Here is a 5,619-nt window from a genome sequence, read left to right as displayed (position 1 = left end):
AGTGGAAGGGTGGATTAGTAAGTTCGCGGATGATACGAAGGTGGGTCAAGTTGTGGATAGTGCGGAGGTCTGTTCTAGGTTACAAAGGGACATTGATAGGATGCAGAGCTAGGCTGAGAAGTGGCAGATGGAGTTTAACCCTGAAAAGAGTGAGGCATTTCATTTTGGAAGGACAAACTTGAAAGCAGAATACAGGGTTAACGGAAAGATTCTTGGCAGCGTGGAGGAGCAGAGGGATCTTGGGGTTCACGTGTACTGTTCCCTGAAAGCTGCCACGCAGGTGGATAGAGTTGTTAAGAAGGCGTATGGTGTGTTAGCCTTCATTAATAGAGGGATTGAGTCCAAGAGCCGTGAAGTTATGCTCCAGCTATACAAAAGCCTGGTTCGGCCACATCTGTCCAGTTCTGGTCGCCTCATTACAGGAAAGATGTGGAAGTGTTGGAAAAGGTGCAGTGGAGATTTACCAGGATGTTGCCTGGAACGGAGGGAAGGTCTTACGAGGAAAGGTTGAGAGCGCTAGGGCTTTTCTCTTTACAAAGCCGAAGGATGAGAGGTGACTTGATAGAGGTGTACAAAATGATCAGAGATAGAGATAGAGTGTACAGCCAGACCATTTTTCCTAGGGTGGAGGTAGCTATTTCGAGGGGGCATAGTTCTAAAGTGAGTGGAGGTAGATATAAGGGAGACGTCAGAGGTAGGTTCTTTACTCAGAGAGTGGATGGGACGTGGAATGCATTGCCGGAGAAGGTAGTGGAGTCGGCCTCATTAGAGGCATTTAAGCGGCTATTAGTTAGGCATATGGGTGATAGTATAAGGTAGGGGTGGAGGTTAGATAAACTTTAGGATTAGGGTAAAAGTTCGGCGCAACATCATGGGCCAAAGGGCCTGTACTGTGCTGTAATGTTCTATGTTCTAAGTAGGCTCTAGTAGAGAGACTTCAACCACAAAGATTTTTCCCACAAACTTCAGGGATTGTTGTTAGGGTCAAATAGAGGTCAGAAGCCCACACCAAGGTAAATAAATTAGCCAAATCACAGGAAATGTGTGATCAGAAGCAGGCTCACCAATAAGGGGCCCTGTATTACTGAAGCAGTAAATGATGGACAGCCTGTCTCCATTTTGAGGTGCCTTCTTTCTTATGTCAAAACTAAACTGAGCAACTGGACTACCAATGTGAAGGAGGAACACTTCCACAGAAATGGCTTGCTGGAGAAGCTGAAGCCAGGCAGTTGTATGAGGTCTCAAATTCTGACTGTCTTACTATCTACACCTTAATATCTTGGTTTGCTGCCCAGAAGGCTGACTCTAGATATCTAGACTGTACGTGATGTCTCTAGGTATCCGGAGGTTGGCTGTCTTCCAGCATCAAATCACCGCTTCCAGGTAGGAGGCCTGCCACACAAAAGCCTCCCTGCTACCCTCCTCAACTAGCATGCCTCTGGCACACTTAGCACTTCTGTCCATTCTCCTCCCAGGGAAGAGCAGAGAGAGAAAAAAAACGATGAGCCAGCAGCATTAAATTTCAAACCCACCCTCTCCCCGAAGAACCTGTAAAGCTGAAAATAAGAAATTATGGTAAGACTTGTCTTGTATACTTCAAAATGGAGCTCTAGTACAACCAGTATTACGAGATTTTCCGAATAAACTCACCAACCCCTCCCCCAATCAGGACCCAAACATTCAGCCCTTTAAAAAGGAGTTACAAATGCCTAGATATAGGAAGGGTTCAATGTTTCCTTGAAACTGTGCAGCTACCCACTTAGGCAACTTACAAAAAGTCTGTCCCTTTAAGACTTGTGTGTGGCAACAAATTTAATGGGCTATGTTTATAACTCTTATGCTTTACAAAAAAAAAGAGGCAGAAGAGGAGCAAAGTGAGAAACATAATTATCATAGTGGTAGCAAACGTGAAAGAAAATAAATAAGTACAGATCATTTAGATTGAACAGAGGAATACACAGATGAGGTAATAGTGTCTTTTTGTGGAGGACCAGGTTTGGGAGTGGATGGAAGGTAGTTGTGAAAAGGGGAAATGAGGAAAACAATACCAAAACCTTTGCACTGCATTTACAAGAGGAGCGCATACAAGAATGCGTTCCCTGCCAGTGACAAAACCCCACTGTTTCAGTAAACATGTCACACTGTGGGCATGGGGTAAAACAGTCGCAGGGCTGACCTCATTGTTGCTATCAAATTGTAGATAGTAGCTTTGGTCAAATGTACCTTAAATTATTGAGAGGCTGAGCTATTCAAAAAACAAATCTTTCCTAGTGTCAGAAAGCCACTTATAAAACCTGAACGTCTAAAACTGAAAAGTTCACTTTGATAATGCATGTAGTCTTAAAAGTGGTTGAAATAAAAACATACTGTTGTGAGACACGTCATTAGGGATTAATAGATCCTACGATAGTCTGCAAAGCACTAATTTATAAAATAAATCATGAACAAAAAAAAAACAGGTGCTGGTTGAGTCAGTTCCTTTTATATGGAGATAGTAGGAACTGCAGATGCTGGAGAATCTGAGATAACAAGGTGTAGAGCTGGATGAACACAGTTCATCCAGCTCTACACCTTGTTATCTCCTTTTATATGGAGTTGTTTTAAAGACAAAATGGAATAAAGTATATCAAGTGCATAGCTTAGAACGGAAGCCATGAAAATGCAGAAAGCTGTCTAGATGTGTCCTTGGCAAAGGTTCTACTTTAGCACCGATTACAAACTACCTCAGCTAAAGCTGACAAATAGTGACAAAGAATTGATAATGCTTTGTTAAGTCTCCGAGGAAGGTTTTGTAGATAAGGTATTCCAACAAGAAAGCTGATCTACAAAACGCAAATAAAACGTAACGAAAACAACTTGAACGTTTCCTGTTCATGAATAATTGATAGTAATGTGAGTCATACGTAATAAGTCTAGTGAACTCAAATCACATAAAAGAACAAAGTTAGAGAAAACTCAACATTTCTGTGTATACTTTTTGTGTTCAACTCAAGCATTTTACGGGGGGGGCGAGAACTGAGAAAAAGCAATGAAAATACAATGCAGAAAAACACTCTCTACAGTACACACCTTTTCTATGCAGCCATAATTTTCGTTTTTGAACAAAGAATGTTTGACTCCTTGAGTAAAGGAAGTTGCCTCTGGCTAATGCTGGGCTGTACTGTCAGTATCTGAGTGCACCAGATGTCTGCAATGGTCAAAACAACATGTTCTGCTGTGGTGCATATTAGCTCCAGCCTATCACTCTGCAACGTACTGTTTTAACAATGAGGCAGACTTGCAGCAAGCATAGCAACAGCCGTGCAAGCTGATTGGCTGGCAGCAACAGAAAAACCCCAGTGTCAAACTCTACTATAATTTCCTGTTCAGCAGTAGTGATTCCCTGTTCTGAGCTGCACGCAGGTAAATTAAAGTTGAGTCTAACAAGAGCTCACCACAACGGCAATTTTGATTAAGCCACTGTAAATATTAAACTGTACAAAAGCTAGACATAAAAATTGAAAGAAAGTTTAAAACATCTCTACATAATGAACAGGGGTTGTTAAAAATGCAGCTATGAAGCAATTTCTTGTACAAAATTGTTACAATGCACAATATAAACACATTTTAATTACTCTTCTTAAAAGGTCAAGACCCCAGATGGAGTCGCAAAATGTAATTTTGAGGTCATGAGCTCTGAGCCAGCAATGGCTGCCATGGAACTCTGAGTTTAACAACTGTGCTTCCCCCTCTGAAATGTCTAAGCTCTCACTGACCTCTTCATACCCCAATCTCACAGAAAGGTCATAACAACTTTCAAGCCTCAAAATGGGGTAACAGTGGGAAAATGTTTAGGACGCAATGTCTAGTTGTTATGAAATTATTGAAAAGCCACTAGTTCATTATCTTCAAAAAAGAGAAAGTTTTATAGAGTCATGCAGTGCAGAAACAGACCCTTCAGTCCAACTCGTCCATGCCAACCAGATATCCCAATCTGATGTAGTCCCATTTGATCCATATCCCTCTAAACCCTTCCTATTCATGTACCCATCCAGATTAAAGGTAACTGTAGCCACCTCTATTCCGTACAAGCACCATGCCCTTTATGAAAAAATTACCCCTCAGGTCCTTTTTAAATCTTTCCCCTTACCTCAAACCTATGCCATCTAGTTTTGGACTCCCCCACCCTCGGAAAAAGACCTTGGTTATTCACCCTACCCACGCCTCTCACGATTTTCTTCACTATATTCGGATTTCTAATCACCTACAAGCAGGTGCAAAGCAGAATTGTTTAAATCAGTTCCCAAAAGATGGGAAATTATAGTACCAACTGGATGGTGTATCTTACATGGCACAGCTCTCAAGAGGATGAAGTGACTGATGATTCATTTTCCTTCCTGCACAAATAGTTGGACCACCCATAGTATCCATTAAGATGGTAGTGCCCATCATCAAAATAACCCATGCTCTAGTCTCAACAAAGCAGACTAAATTAAGGAAAGTGATGAAGTTTTTAAAAATGCCTTCAAAGTTAATCTATTTTTTCAATAAAATTGACAAGGTAAAGCATACAAGACCAATCAAAGGTGTAAACTGATCATGGATCATATGACGACCATAAACCACCTGACAGAAAGAATTTTGAATTGTATAGAGTGTTACAAGACGTCTCTCAATTTGTAATGGCAATTTAAGGTCACTGCACACTGGAGAGTCTAGTCTTTTGGAGGTTATAAAGATCTTAATCAAGAGCATTTCTGCAAATTTATTGATTTTACAGATCAACTATTAAGGCAAAGAAGTCGATTCATCCCTTGTCTTTGCCAAATTAGATTAACTCAACTGTGTAGGCTGTTGTATAGTTCTTGAATAGGGAAGAATAGATCAGTCAACCTGGATTTTCCTGCTGGAAAAGTGTATAGGCAAAAGTCAGAATCAGGATTGGCTATAATCGACGCCACAATGTCAAGACACATATGAATAATGGCCAGTTGGGGAAAGTATCAGATGTTATTTGGTGTCTATGAAACCATAGTGAAATCAGGAGTCAATATGCAAAGTAGAGAACAAGCAGCAAGGGGAATTGCACACAACAAAGCAACACAAGAACTAGAAGCAGAAGTTGCCTGTATAGACTGTGTGACCTGCTCGTTATTCAGTACAATCATAGATGATTTTGGGCTTCAACTTCAGTTTCCTGCTCACTCTCCATATTTCTTGATTCCCTGGATTACTGAAAATCTGTCTATTCTAACCTTAAATATAACCAGCTATGAGGCATCAGCAACACTCTGTGGGGTAGAACATTCCAAGTATCCACAATACTTTTGAGTGAAATAATTTCTGCTCATTTCAGTTCTATATGATTATTCTGAGACTGTCCTCCTGTATTTAGACTCCCTGACAAGCAGAAACAATCAATGTCTATCCTTTCAAGCACCTTCAAAATCTCATGTCTTGGCAAAATTGCATCTCATTCTTCTAAACTCCATAGATTATAGGGCCAATTTCCCCAGGCCCTCATTTTAGGGCAAGCCCAATCATTCCAGGGACCAATTTAGTGAACCTTCACTGTACCTCCAATGAAGGAATATTCTTTCTTAAAAGTGGAGACCAAAATTGCACACAGTGCTCAGATGT

The 5,619-nt window shown here is 40.8% G+C and overlaps 1 protein-coding gene across 1 annotated transcript in view; it reads right to left on the bottom strand.

Annotated features, from left to right (window-relative positions):
- Positions 1-3,217, bottom strand: part of fam214a (family with sequence similarity 214 member A) — a 95,454-nt gene extending 92,237 nt beyond the window's left edge. Inside the window, exon 1 of the mRNA XM_048615881.1 lies at positions 3,070-3,217. The gene's annotated coding sequence lies outside the window, so the exon portion shown is untranslated. The remainder of the gene's footprint in view (positions 1-3,069) is intronic.
- Positions 3,218-5,619: the final 2,402 nt, after the last annotated feature.

This window comes from Rhincodon typus, chromosome 33 (genome assembly GCF_021869965.1).
Source record: "Rhincodon typus isolate 14 chromosome 33, sRhiTyp1.1, whole genome shotgun sequence".
Taxonomy (NCBI): domain Eukaryota; kingdom Metazoa; phylum Chordata; class Chondrichthyes; order Orectolobiformes; family Rhincodontidae; genus Rhincodon; species Rhincodon typus.
The sequence above is the reverse complement of the archived record's forward strand: the minus strand, read 5'-3'. Positions and strand labels throughout refer to the sequence as shown.